Genomic DNA, 16,008 nt, shown 5'->3' on the forward strand with positions numbered 1-16,008 from the left:
CGCACCACTCACATTCCCTACATTGTTAGAAGTTCTGGTCAGTGCAAACACCAAAAACGGAAACAAGACTCGAAGACTGGAAAGGAATAAAATGTTCTTAATTTGCAGAAGACGAGATTGTCAACATAGACAATCCCAAGGACTCTACAGTAAACAAACAAACAAACAAATTCCCTAAATTAATGAGTTCAGCAAAGTCACAGAGTGCCAGATAAACATACAAAAACCAACTCCATCTTTATATACTAGTACTGAACACAAAAAATAAAAATTAAAAGTACAATGCCATTGATCATAGCTTTAAAAAATGAATACTTAGGTATAAATCTAACAGAATATGCAGGATTTGTATGTTGAAAATTGCAATATGCTGATGAGAGAAATCAAAGAAGGTCTTAATAAATGGAGAGAAAATACCATGATCATGGTTTGGAACACTCACCATTGTAAAGATATCAGTTTTCCTTGAATTGATGTATGAGTTCAACGTAATTCCTGTAAAAATTCCAGCAAGATTTTTCTTTATAAATTTAACCAAGATTATTTAAACATTTATATGGAAATTCAAAGGAACTGGAATAGCTAAAACCATTTCGAAAAAGAAGAATGAAATGGGATGAAATCAATCTACCCAATTTAAAGACTTCTTATATGGCCACAGTAATCAGTATGATGTTGTCACACAGATCAATGGAGAAAATTGAGAGCTCAGAAATAGACCCACACAAATATGTCTGAATGATTTTTGACAAAGATATAAAAGCAATTCAATGGAGGAAAGATAGCCTTACAGCAAATGTTGCTGGCACAATTGGATACCCATGGGCAAACAGAAACGAACTGCAACCCAAGTTCACACTGTATACAAAAATTAACTCAAAATGGATCCCAGACTTAATGTAAATCATAGAATGATAAAAAGTTGTACAAAAAAAAAAATGGGGAATCTTCAGGATCTAGGTCGAGGCAAAGATTTCTAGACTTGACATCAAAAGCCCAATCCATTTAAGGAAAACTTAATAATTGGTTCAACAAAATTGAAAACTTTTGCTCTGTGAAAGGTCTTCGGATGATGAAAAAGGCAAGCTGCAGACTTGGAGAAAATATTTGAAAACTGTGTATCCAGCAAAAGACTAATTTCTAAACTATGTTAAGAACTCTTAAAGAGCTCTTGAGAACTCAGATTCTTTACTGTCTGAACCACCAGGGAAGCCCAAGAACACTTAAAACTCAACATAGAAAAACAAACAATCCAGTTAGAAAATGGGCACAAGACACAAAGAGACATTTCACCAAAGATGATAGGCAGAGGGGAAATAAGCAGTTGGAAATGTGTTCAACATCACGAACTATTTGGGAAATATACATGCAAGCCACAGTGAGATATCATTATGCATATATTAGGTTGATAAAGTAAAACATAGTGTCAACACCAAATGCTAGCAAGGATGCAGAGAAATCAAATTCCTCATACATTGCTGGTAGGAATGTACAATGATAAAACTGCTCTAGAAAACAGTTTGGTAGTTTCTTAACTTAAAAACGAAGCACGCAGTTATACAACCCAACAGTGGTACTCCTAGACACTTATATCAGAGAAATGAAAAAGGATGTTACACAAAAGCCTGTCCATGAATGTTTGTATTAATAACGACTTTATTTGTAACATTAAAAAATTGAAAACAACCCAGATGTTCTTCAGTGGGTGAATTGTTAAACAACAGTGGCACAGCCATACTATGGAATATCATTCAACTATAAAAACGGAAGAGACCATTGATATAACCCAACAACCTGGGTGGATCACCAGAAAATTTTACTGAGTAGAAAAAGCCAGTCCCCAAAAGTTACATGCTGTATGATTTCATTTATACAACATTCTCAAATTGAGAAAAAGTGTAGAAATGGGTAACAGATTAGTTGCCAAAGATCAGGGAGAGAATGGAGATTGGAAGGAAGTAACTGTGACTATAACAGGACAATCAGAGAGAGCCCTGTGGGGATGGAAATGTTCTGTATCTTGACTCTATTGATGTCATAGCCTAATTGTGATGGCGGACTGTAGTTCTGGAAGATGGTATCATTGGAGGAAACTAGGAAAAAGGTACATAGGATCTTATTATTCCCTAAAATGCACATGAATTTACAATTATCTCCAAAAACTTTAATTAAAAAAATAAAGCAGCCAGGAGCTCAGTGCATCCAGTGACTCCAAAACTTCTCCACATTCCATTTGTTTGTTGTTCAGTCGTTCAGTTGTGTCTGACTCTTTGGGACCCCATGGACTGCAGCACATCAGGCTCCTCTGTCCTCCCCCAACTCCTGGAGTTTGTTCCGATTCATGTCCTTTGAATTGGTGATGCCATCCAACCATCTCATCCTCTGCCGCCCCATTCTCCTTTTGCCTTCAGTCTTTCCCAGCATCAGGAGCAGAAGAAGGTAATGCAGAATATTGAGACAGAGGTGACAAGCATAACAACAACAACAAAACAAACAAACAAAAAACAAGAGAGTCAGAGAGAAACTCCAAGTTCAAGTGTAAGAATTCTACTTGCATGTCTTAGGCACCATGTAACCGGCTGGGCTGAACATGTCTACATAAAAGGAAGCAAGAAATAAAGAAGGGAGACCATGAGAAAGAAGAGGAGGATGGAAAGAGGAAGGAAGAGAAATTTCTTTAAGGATAGTTTTTTTTAGTTGACCAAAGAGGAGACAGGAGAAGGCAATGGCACCCCACTCCAGTACTCCTGCCTGGAAAACCCATGGACGGAGGAGCCTGGTGGGCTGCAGTCCATGGGGTCGCTAAGGGTCGGATGCGACCGAGCGACTTCACTTTCACTTTTCACCTTCATGCATTGGAGAAGGAAATGGCAACTCACTCCAGTGTTCTTGCCTGGAGAATCCCAGGGACAGAGCCTGGTGGGCTGCCGTCTATGGGGTCACACAGAGTCGGACACGACTGAAGTGACTTAGCAAAGAGGGGACAGAAAAATCAAAATGAATAGCCTTTACCATAATAGGTGACTATTATGGGTTGTTGTTGTTGTTTAGTTGCTAAGTTGTGTCTGACTCTTTGTGACCCCATGAACCACAGTGCACCAGGCTTCCCAGTCCTTAACTATCTCCCAGCATTTGCTCAAACTCATGTCCATTGTGTTGGTGATGCCATCCAACCATTGTGTCTTCTGTTGCCCCCTTCTCCTCCTATCTTCAGTCTTTCTCAGCATCAGGGTCTTTTCCAGTGAGTCAACTCTTTCATCAGGTGGCCAAAGTATTGGACCTTCAGTTTCAGCATCAGTCCTTCAAATGAATATTCAGGGTTGATTTCCTTTAGAATTGACTGGTTTGATCTCCTTGCTGTCCAGGGGACTTTCAAGAGTCTTCTCCAGCGCCATAGTTCAAAAGCATCAATTCTTTGGCACTCAGCTGTCTTTGTGGTCCAACTCTCACATCAATACATGACTGGAAAGACCATAGCTTTGGCTAAACAGAACTTGTTGTCAAAGTAATGTCTATTGTGGGTAAAGGTTGTGAAATCAGCTCAGAAAGTCACAGAAGAATCTTCTAAACAACTGAGTTTAAGCTACTGTCTTTAGCTAGTATTACCATCTCCCTAGCAGGAGCCAGGGTGGAAAAATACTGTAGCCACGCGCCCCTGAGCAAGACTGTGTCCTAAGAACTTGCTGTGCATTATCTCATTTAGGCATCACCATGAAGCAGGTATTTTCCTCTTATTTTAAAGGTGACTGAATGAGGTTCAGAGAAGTTAGGTAGCTTGCCCAGGGTCATTCTGCTAATATATAACAGATCCACATGGAAGGAAGCATTCCAGCTCCCACAAGGCAATCAAAGCCAGGCACTTCAGGGCTGCCACTAGTGGGGGAAACATTTCCTGAAAGGAAAGGCCAGACCTCATTGTTCTCCATATCTGGTGTCCAGGATTTCCATTCCCACCGGGGTCTCTGTCATTACCTCTTGACCTAACAGGCTTAGTTCAAGGCAGATGCTCCCCTATGGAAGAAAACTGTTGTTTCCTCAGTTAAAATCTTCCAAAAATTGCAGAGGACTGTATCTGCTATGGGGAGAGGGTGCAGGAAAGGGAGAGGAGTGGGTCTTCCGGCCTTCCCAGAAACATGAGGTTCAGCCACCCTCTGTATGTGGTGAATACACCCCTCCATTTCTAACCCAGAGCAACCAGTGGATTCCCTTCCTCCTGAATGTTTTCTCCAGTCTGTCTGGTCCTAAAGCCCAGAGTCCTTCATTACCCATGCTAAAGAAAATTTATAGGATAACCCTTTGACTGACCATTCAAGTATTTTCGCCTGGAAGATAATTACAAAATTTGAAGGAGAAGTAGGCAGAGAATTGTCGGTAGTTAGAGTGCCTGCATATGGTTTTCGGTAGTTGATGCTTAGTAATTCTTTGTTAAATAAATAAATTATCCAGTGCAGCTTGATTCAATCTTTTTATCCAGATAGAGGTAAAATGACATCTGGATCCCATTCTCCAGGACTTGGAGCAGCTCTTCACTCATTTCAAGGTTGTAATTTTCATTTTGCTGTCGAGGTAGCTACTTTTAGAACCAAAACAAAGGAGATGAAAGTTTCTGAGTTTTGAGTGGCACCTGCTTTCCGCCAGAGCTGGCTGTGGTCTTTCCTATGAAAACATACTGTCCCACATTTTCAGAGTCTTGAGCAGTAAGTGTTCTCTGTCAAGAAACTAACAGGAGACTGAATTGTTGTGGATGTTTTCTAGAGGATGTATCTAGTCTCTGTGACACTTTGGTTTGTCTTTATCCTTTTGCTTTGTGAGGCACGGAAGGTGATCCGTATAACCACACAGGCTTTCCTGTGCTGCCAGAGACAAGGAAGGAAGGATGGGAGGAAGGGGCAGGGGAAGAAAGGAAGGAGGAGATGACATTCTTCAGTTTGGAAATTAATCCCAGTCTCCTACTACTTTAAGAGCTTGACAGATTGAAAGAGCTGTTTTTCTTTTCTTTCCAGAAACTTGAAAAAGGAAATAAGGAGCAATTCTAAAGTATCCCTGTCTCATGACCCTGTCATATTCTCTGGGAAATGAACTTATGGAAGGCTGCAGGACGTGCCAGCAGAAGAGGTGAAGGGTTCCTGACTCTTGAGAAGGATCCCGCCTCCCTCTTCTCCTTTAGAGGGAGAGCTCCCCACTAGCACCCTGATCTTTCCTGGACCCTTCAAAGACAGCATCCACAGTTTCCTGGACTGGAGAAGTCTGACGAGCAGTTCTTCCCAGGTAAGTGATACTTCTGCTTCAGATTCTGAGAATTCTGAGAAGCAAAAAAGTCAGCACTGCAATGCGGCTTGTGAAGGAACACCCACCACCTTGGGTGGTAGGGCACGTACCACACGTGGAAGCGATGCTGGGAGCCCTCCAAATGCAGGTTAAAGGATTTCTCCAGCCTCCTCACTGCTCCCCACATCAAACAGATTCCCTCTGTAAAAATAAATTGGTACCTGCTCCTTAACAAACGAACCTTTGAGGGCAAAAAAAAAAAAAAAGCAATATTAAAAAAAAAGAAGAAGAAAATTACATGTGTATTTTCTCCTGACACAGTTTTAAAAGCTGTTTGTAGCTGATTTACAATGCTCATAGTATTCAGCTTTTCATTTGAAATTCTAATAAGTGCTTTGAATGGGCTGGAGCTTGTTAGAAAGTAAAGGGAATGAAATGTCTTTATCGAATTGTGAGGTTTTGCTGGCTTCCCCATAGATGTCCTAGGTCTCTTCTCAGTGTCGCCCTTTCTTTCCATGGGATTTTTGTTGAGTTGATATGTAAAACAGACGCAAACATGGAGCGGGAAGAGTAACTGGGTAGAGCCATCAGGTAGGGTCCATTTATGCAGCCACCTGGGTCTATATTTTTCACGCTTTAGTTTTTACATCCCTATGATGTGCAAGTGAATTGGAAGAGTTACCTTTTCCATTCTCCCAAGAAATTCTCCTCTAAGAATACAAATGGAAACTTCTTGGGAAGTATTTAGACCTCTCAGACCAGAGGTGCTCTTTTTATGGACTAAATGTGTCTTTCTTCTAAAAGCAAGTGTTGGCTGATAGGAAAATAAGGCCTGTGTATATCTTGGTTTCTATCAAGGTCATGTTTTAATTTTACAAGCTATCCCATCTCTGATGGGCATCAAATAATGCCACAGTGGTTTACAAAAAAATGACAGTCATGTCAGAATTTATAACGATAAACTTCCATTTGTAAATCATTTTTTTAAAAAAGGTAAGTAGCGTGTTCTTGACATAAAAAGTCTAATTCTCATTTGGTCTGACTTTGGCAAAGGTAAATCAAGACCCAGGTTAGCTTTCTGTTGCAGATTTTTTGTTTTTAGTTGGTTTTTGTTGTTTTGTTATTACTGCTTCATGCTCTAATATCATACCTTTTGTAACACTGTTACTGTAAATGATGGAAAAGTCTTGAGTATTTACATAGTATTATGGCTGAAAAGGTAGGATGATTTGTGGCTGAAAAGATAGATGTTCTTTATGCAACACAGCGCATCTTTCTTCTAAATACTTGTAGTCACTTCTTACCTCTTTTCCTAACCCACACACCCTCTTTTAGAGGGGTGACCTAATTTGGAAAAGGAACAGTTATTGTGAAGGCCTTGGTGGATTGAGGAATGAAGAGATGGTTAAGAACCTGAGACATGTGGAAACAGCTCTTTTGAGGGATTTGGTTGTGACAGAAGAAAGAACCTGAGTATTTGCTAACTGAGCTGCATAAAATTACTGGAGAGACTGGTAGGTCTAATTTGGTACTAATGGTTTCATTACTGTGTTGAGGATTTGGAGAACACATACACAATCCTCATGAAGTATTTGTTTCCTTTGGAATGTCCTCTGGTTCTACTGCTGATTTCATTAAATCTGCTGAGTTAGCTTCAAAGACCCCACCATCTTTCTATCATCTGTAAAACAGTTTCTGGTTGAATAAGGTTCTGCCTGGACTTTTCTCTCTAGAATAAAAGTGGTAGGTATCTGAGGTGGTGGCAGTCCAGCATACTGAAGCATCTTAGGGGGTTCCATTCATCTCTTATTGCTTTGCTAAGCACCTTAAAATGCTACAATGTGAAACAACCATGGTTTATTGTGATCACAAATTGTGTGGGTTGAGAATCTGGAAGGGTGTATTAGGGATGCTCCATGTCCACTGTGTAGGGTTTAGTGCTTAAGGCTGGTTAATTGAGAAGGAGTTCTTGGCTGTGTTGGCTTCAGGTGGTACTTCTTCATGTGACAATCTTTTTGGCACCTGGAGAAGCTGGAAAAAACATTTTACCTAGCCATGATTGCCTGCCTGCATTAGATTCTGTAGTGTCCTTCTGCCAGCTGGAATAATTCATTATATTTGTAATGTGATTAAGAAATTAAAATAGTGATTTTTATATACAGACGTTGATGAAAGACGCATTTTTAAAGCAGTAAATTAAAATCTCATTAATATTTCAGTGAGGATATTTTGTGCTCTTATCTGTTTCATCTCTATTTTTGACCTATGGCTTAGAGTTCACAGCATGAAGGAGATGGTGAAATCTGTTCACTATAAAATGTTAATTATAAGTAAATTACAGCACAAACGTTCAATCAGCCACATTAACTCCACATAAAGTGAATTATTGTAGCAGAAAATTTTGAAATGTGACTGAATTTTGTAATCTTCCATTTCTTTTTTCTCTCTTGCACCAACCCTGATTCCCATGTGTTTATTCCGAAAGCTCTGAGCTCTTTGTATAGTGTTGAGCTCATTCTCTCACTTTGTTTTGAAAGTTAAGTATAGGTGTGCACCCCCAATCTCTCCAAATATTTCTGAATTGTACATAACTCTGTTTGCCCCATGGCAACTTAAATGAAAGCTTTGATATTTTTCAAGCAGAGTTGGGCTTTTAACATGAAGATGTTGGGTTTATGAAAGTGTTCTCTCCTAAAAGATAACTGAAATGTCCTCCCATATGATACAAATATAGATAATCATAAAATATATTAGTGTTTTAATTGTCATTTTATAATATAGAATATATAACATATTTATATTTCAGTATCTATATAAATGCTATATATGCATATATAATTTCCTCTTGGATTTAGGTCTATTTTAAAGTTATAAATGTCTTAAAAATTGGGTTTATAGCCAAAAACAATGGATCTTCCATCTGGGATCATTTCTTAGATATCAGAAACATACTAAGGGAACCAAAAGTCATACCTAAAGGGTAATAATAATTTAGAAAATGCTTAAAACATCCAGACTGCACATGGGTCAATCTGTCAACTAAGTTAATTGTTCATTAATAACAAAAGTACTGATGCGTCCTTGAACAAAAATGCTTCTATATGTTTATTTTGTACTTAGAAATAGGGATGCTGCTCATTATTAACAGGATATTTAATGCAGTGACTAGATGCCATCAGGTACTGAACTCAAGAGAATTCACTTAGGATACTTGGGAGCTGGGAAACTCTTCTTTACTTGGTACAACTAACAATCAATTGAATTTAAGTAACAAGCAGTCTAAAGAATTGCATAATAGAGGCTTTCAACTCCTAGTTGTCCTTTCAGTTCAGTTCAGTTCAGTTCAGTCGCTCAGTCATATCGGACTCTGTGCGACCCCATGAATCGCAGCACGCCAGGCCTCCCTGTCCATCACCATCTCCCGGAGTTCACTCAGACTCATGTCCATCGAGTCCATGATGCCATCCAGCCATCTCATCCTCTGTGGTCCCCTTCTCCTCCTGCCCCCAATCCCTCCCAGCATCAGAGTCTTTTCCAATGAGTCAACTCTTCGCATGAGGTGGCCAAAGTACTGGAGCTTCAGCCTTAGCATCATTCCTTCCAAAGAAATCCCAGGGTTGATCTTCAGAATGGACTGGTTAGATCTCCTTGCAGTCCAAGGGACTCTCAAGAGTCTTCTCCAACACCACAGTTCAAACACATCAATTCTTCAGTGCTCAGCCTTCTTCACAGTCCAACTCTCACATCCATACATGACCACAGGAAAAACCATAGCCTTGACTAGACAGACTTTAGTCGGCAAAGTAATGTCTCTGCTTTTGAATATGCTATCTAGGTTGGTCATAACTTTTCTTCCAAGGAGTAAGAGTCTTTTAATTTCATGGCTGCAATCACCATCTGCAGTGATTTTGGAGCCCCAGAAAATAAAGTCTGACGCTGTTTCCACTGTTTCCCCATCTATTTCCCATGAAGTTGTCCTTTGGACTAAGGTATTTCATGATGGGTATGGTCTGCACCCTTCCATTTACCAAGGTCTAATGTATCTCTATTGGATCTATTAATAGAGTGTTAATGCTGAAAGTGTGAATCACATTCTGAAGGATCCCATTCAGATCCCTAAGTCAGAAGCTGCCAGTCTTTCCTAGTCTCTTTTCACTTACTGTGGCAACATTATTGCTCAGGTGTCTGCTCTGTGATCTCAATGGAACTCCATGACTTTATGGAATATGAAACATATGTTACACATATATTGCTTCCTACCAAGGTGGGTCTTCTGTATTAAGGACCAATGTTCCCATTAGTTGAAGGCAGAGTCTTTGCTTTGTTGCCTCAGATAAGTATTAAATTTCATTCAATACTCCTGAAACTCAACAGAAGGCTGAAGCAGCCAAGAAAAAAGAGAAATGTTTCATAGAGAGCATTAAGGAAGATACAGAAATGAAAATCATGGTACCATTAAGAGAGAAAGACTCTCTGCATGAGAGGGATGAGGGAAAGAATTTCCAATTTGCTAATGGTGGAAGCTGTTAATCTGCAAATATATGCAGGCACTAGTGAGTCCTCCTTTGACATACTCAAAACCTTGAGGATTAAAATTTCTTAGAGAGTCAGAATTAGGGATGTGGTACCATTAAAAAGAAAAGGGGCATCTGCTTCCTAAGAGGCTAAATCTTTTAAAGAAAATAGCAGAATTAACAATGTAGTAAAGTTAAAATGACAGTTTCTTTAATCCAAAACCATAGGCAAAATATGAAGATATTAAAGATGACATGATGCTTCTATTGTAATTTTCTTCCCCTTTCTTTATGCCGCAAGTTTCCAGTCTGGGCTGTTAGCATCTCTAAGCTGCTACTTTCTTTTCTACAGCATAGAAAATCAAAAATACACTTACAACAAGGTGTTAGATGCCTATATTTTTCTTTTATAAAATAATGACTGCTGGTGTTCTTCTAAAAATTATACATATTACTTTATAAAATTAAGAATGATAAAGTACAAAGGAGAAAGCACAATTTTACTAAAAATTTTGAGTCATCTTTCAGATTTGGTAAATATTTCCCCAAGCATTTGTTTGCCATGTATATATAAAAGAAAAAAAGAGAAGAGTGAGAGAGACAGATAGAGAATGACAGGTTCAAAGAGGCTCAGAGAAACAGATTTTAAAAAAATCATATATGAGCTAATAACAACTGTGAAATATGTTATAAAATAGCAAGACTTTGTTACATTAGAACTTAACATAAAGATTGAAAAAGAGAAACTGAAGGAATTTCTGATCCTCTGGAAAAGAATATTTTTCATTAGAATATAGTTCCTAAGAGATCTGTCTACAGTTTAAAAAATGATTAGGAAAACACTTTATCTAGATCCCCTATTGTTTTATTTCATGTTTCAGTATTGTGAAGTATTGGTTGACTCATGAGAAATAGAGCATATGGCCACCCAGTTTCTTTCTTCTGCTTCCTGTATTTATTGGTTATTGTTTTACTTCGTCACAGTTTTTAACATTTGTCAATTTGTTCTCAAGCATAAATAATACCACATAAATTTTGTCATATTTTTATACTTAAGTATTTACTGGTTCAGTGCTCAGGTTTTTAGATCCATGTTCTCCATTCATTTCTTAATTTTGATTTCCCTTTTAGCTGGTTAAATGTTATTTTTAGGTAGACTTTTAGAAGATATTAGGATACCGTGTTCTAAGTTCTTGCATGCTTGAGAATATATGTTGTCTTCATGCTTAAGGTGCAGTATAAAGGCATAGGGAACAAAATTGAAATAGCTGAACAAAAATAAATGAATAATTGAAAGGACACTTTAGCTAGCTATAAAATTTTCAGATGATCCTTTCTTTCCTTCAGAATTTTGTGGACTTTTCTCCATTGTCTCTTAGCTCTGAGTGTTGTTCTTTAATCATAAAAATGTCGTTCATAATTTGTTTCATTGGTAGGTGGACTTGTTGATTCCATACTCTGAATTCCTTCATGTTTGAGGATGTCTCAGTGTTGTGATTTATCTGAACATCAGTTTAACTGGATAGGATTTTCTATAGATGTATAGATACACTTCCAGAGAGCATAGATATAGTTAAAAAAAAAAAAAAACCTTGTAAATTTTGTTTATTTGTCTTCAGAGATAGAATTCTGAGGCTCATTTAAGTTTTTTGTTTATAGGGAATTTGATTTTTCTACTTGGATAACTGAAGGTTTTTTTCTTTTTCCTTTGAACTCAACACCTGCACCAGAAGATTCTCAGCATCAACTAATTTATATCAGCTTTTTCTAGAATGTGCTGTACCCTTAGCTTAATAAATCTATTTCTTCCTCTTTTAAGATACTTTTTCCCTTATATATCTGATTATTTCTCCATCTGTTGTATTCTCTGATTCAAAGACATTGATTATTCATTTTCTAGTGTTTTCCTTTATTTCTCTTTCCCTTTTCATTCACTAAAATCATCTCAGCCTTTCCCCTATGCCACTAATTCTATTTTCAGCCATGTCTATTCTACTTGTGCAAATTTATTTATTAACTATATAATGATGTTTTGAGCCTCAATTTGTCCAACTGCCACAATCTCTTTTATATCATTTTATTATTTTAATACCCTACCATTTAACAACTTAGTAAATTTGTACCATATTAAATTTTCTATAGCACATGAAGTACTCAAAAAGAAATTTTGTTTTTCCTGAGGTTGTATTTTATTCCAGATGGATGTTCCATCTCTTGTTTGCATGTCTTATTTCCTTTTTAACATTCTTTCTTTCATCTTTAATGTGAAATCTTTAAGATCCTGGCTTAATGCAGGAAGGTCTCCTACTAGATTCACAACCCTATATGAGCTCTAGGTATATTAGGATTTGTCCCACCTCATATACAGCAAGGCAGTCGAAACCAAAATTCAGATTTGCAAGTCTGGCAGATATTCTCATTGACAAATACCTGTTGGGTAAACAGGGCCTCTCCTGCTCTGGGAGAATTGTGAAATTCCCTTTAATTTGACCAGCTCCTTGATTTCTCAACACTCAGTGCTTTTGAGGTGTTTTCACTGTTTTATATGAAGGTTGTTTTCAGCAGAAGGTCTAATCTAAAAGGATTAGTTTGCCATTATATAAAGTGGAAGTCCCTTCGCATCATTCATACATACATCCTCTGATTTGTCTTGTTCTTACTTAGTATGTGAATTCCTATGGAGATCGTCTCCTTGTGCTGATAGATGTTGCATAAACTATTTTTGAGTGCCCTTCCTATTTGATCTGAGACCTGTCTTTCCTCTCAGTAACAGCTTGTGTTCTTTTCTGTTGCCTTTATCATGAGTACTTTGAAGGAGGAAGTATTCTGATACACACTTCGTCTTAGAGAACCAGAGGTTCTGCTCCTTCTCCTGAGGTTTTTAAAAATGTTCTTCATCAGAGTTCACTTCACCTAATTGGGAATGTATCTTATTGTCCTAAAGTTTCTCTCCAAAATTTTGAGTTTTCCTGCATGTAATAATACTCTGAAATCTTTTAGTAATAGGATTCTGTACTGAGGGCTTCTGTTTTTGAAATTACTTGCTTAGATATTACTTATACTATAGTAATTAAATAGTAATTATTATACTTCACTGCAGATGGTGATTGCAGCCATGAAATTAAAAGACACTTACTCCTTGGAAGGAAAGTTATGACCAACCTAGATAGTATATTCAAAAGCAGAGACATTACTTTGCCGACTAACGTCCGTCTGGTCAAGACTACGGTTTTTCCTCTGGTCATGTATGGATGTGAGAGTTGGACTGTGAAGAAGGCTGAGAGCCGAAGAATTGATGCTTTTGAACTGTGGTGTTGGAGAAGACTCTTGAGAGTCCCTTGGACTGCAAGGAGATCTAACCAGTCCATTCTGAAGGAGATCAGCCCTGGGATTTCTTTGGAAGGAATGATGCTAACGCTGAAGCTCCAGTACTTTGGCCTCCTCATGCGAAGAGTTGACTCATTGGAAAAGACTCTGATGCTGGGAGGGATTGTGGGCAGGAGGAGAAGGGGACGACCGAGGATGAGATGGCTGGATAGCATCATGGACTCGATGGACGTGAGTCTGAGTGAACTCCGGGAGATGGTGATGAACAGGGAGGCCTGGCGTGCTGCGATTCATGGGGTCACAAAGAGTCGGACACGACTGAGCAACTGAACTGAACTGAACTGAACTGAACTGAATACTTCACTGTTACTATTACTTTACATACAGAGAATAAACTTAAACTTTACTAAGTAAATCTAAATTTTACTTTAGGTACAGAGAATAAACAGGTAGTTGTCAGAGGGGAGAAGTAAAGTGGGTAAGAGAAATAGGTGAGGGAGATTAAGAGGTACAGACTTCTAGTTACAAAGTAAATGAGTCACAAGATATGAAATGGACAGTGTGGGGAACACAGTAATTATGTAATATCTTTCTGTGGTGACAGATAGTAACTACACTTATTGTGGTGATCATTCTGAAATGTATAGAAATATCTATCACTGTGTTGTACACCAGAACTAACATAGTATTGTAGGTCAATTACATTTCAAAAGCAAACTCATAGTCAAAGAGATTAGATTTGTGGTTACTAGAGGCCAGGGAGTGAGGGAAGAGGGAATTGGGTGAAGGCATTTGAAAGGTACAAATATATCTTTCCATGAGATAAATTAAGTACTAGGGGATGTAGTGTACAACATGCTAAATATAATTAAAACTGTTGTATATTATATATAAAAGTTATTAAAAGAGTAAGTCCTAAGATTCTCATCACAAGGAGAAAAACTTCTTCCTATCCCTTCTATTTTGAAATTTAAATAAAGTTGACTAATTTTGACCCCCACAAATTATCTCTGTATGAGATGATGATGTTCACTGAACTTACTGTCATATTCATTTCCTAATGTATGTAAGTTGCATCATCACGCTGTATACCTTAAACTTACACAGTTGTGCTTATTAGTCACTCGGTCATGTCTGACTCTTTGCATGAACTATGTAGCCTGCCAGGGTCCTCTGTCCATGGAATTCTCTAGGCAAGAATGCTGGAGTGGCTGGCATTCCCTTCTCCAGGTGATCTTCCTGACCCAGGAATCACATCCAGGTCTCCTGCATTGCAGGCAGATTCTTTACCATCTGAGATGGTATAAATAAAACTAGAAAAAAAAAAAATTACTTTCCTGACTCAACTCCAAATGCCTTTGCACACCTTCAGTTTCTCTCCACACTATGAGATGTTCAGGGAAAATTCTAAATATTTTCTCTGCTTCTTTCAACCCATTCTGGGTTTCTCAGTAAAGTTGGAAGCAGCTTGGAGACACATCAAAATAATTTTCCTCCTCTTTTCCACCTGATATTTTTTGAAGTTTGTGGCTTGTGGCTATACCATTTTCTTTGTCTGTTGCTGGTGAACATCTTACTGACTTTTCACTACTTTTCATTCCTTTTGTTAAATATCAGAGCAAGGAGATTCTGTAATCTGAATTCATCCTACTCAGTTCAGTTCAGTTCAGTCGCTCAGTCGTGTCCGACTCTTTGTGACCCCATGAATCGCAGCACGCCAGGCCTCCCTGTCCATCAACAACTCCCGGAGTTCACACAAACTCATGTCCATTGAGTCAGTGATGCCATCCAGCCATCTCATCCTCTGTCGTCCCCTTCTCCTCCTGCCCCCAATCCCTCCCAGCATCAGAGTCTTTTCCAATGAGTCAACTCTTCGCATGAGGTGGCCGAAGTACTGGAGTTTCAGCTTTAGCATCATTCCTTCCAAAGAACACCCAGGACTGATCTCCTTTAGAATGGGCTGGTTGGATCTCCTTGCAGTCCAAGGGACTCTCAAGAGTCTTCTCCAACACCACAGTTCAAAAGCTATCTTCTCCTAAATCTAAGATTCTGCATTTTAACAGAAGCTAAACCAAAGGAATGACTGTGTATCTTCATTTGAGTTCTCTCAGAAATAGACCCTGAGACACATATTTAAGCAAAAGTAATTTGTTAAGTGATCCCAGGGACTAGGAGAAGTGTAGGAAAGCAAGGAAGAAAATGATGTTCATAAAGGGTGCACTAGCAAGCAAGTTGCAAGTTAATTTCCCTGGAAAAACTTAGGAAAGAATTTGGAACACATTTCACAGTTATCTCACCCAAGAGAAAAGGGCGCTGGTATATTTGCACACTAACTCCTGCCATTCATGGTTTGAGGCTGTTCCTGGGATCCTAATTCCCATCCCCTTACTACCTGCCCCCCACAGAGGTAGTACAACAGGTCCAGATGATCAATGAAGGTTCTTAATAAGACATAGCCTCTAGAAGTTGGAAGTTGAGCTGTCATGCCCCTAAATGGTAAAATCCTAGGGAAGATGGCCAGGGAATACTGCATGGTGGTAAATTTCAGGAACCTTGGTATCTACATAAAACAAGTCTGAGAGGAAGGAGGATTGTCCCTGGGCTGTTTAAATGGTCCACTGAGTAGTCTCCCATTTGATACCAAGAGTAGATCTTGGGCAGTGGTCCCTTGAGTTTATATAGTTATAACATCTCTTCAAATTTAATGGACTCACTTATAGATAAAATCAGAAAGAATACTTGGGAGGCTTACAAAAAAGGTTCAGTTCAGTTCAGTCGCTCAGTTGTGTCCAACTCTTTATGACCCCATGGATTGCAGCACGTCAGGCTTCCCTGTCCATCACCAACTCCCGGAGTCCACTCAAACTCATGTGCATCGAGTCGGTGATGCCATCCAGCC

The sequence above is a fragment of the Ovis aries genome, chromosome 14 (genome assembly GCF_016772045.2).
Source record: "Ovis aries strain OAR_USU_Benz2616 breed Rambouillet chromosome 14, ARS-UI_Ramb_v3.0, whole genome shotgun sequence".
NCBI lineage: Eukaryota > Metazoa > Chordata > Mammalia > Artiodactyla > Bovidae > Ovis > Ovis aries.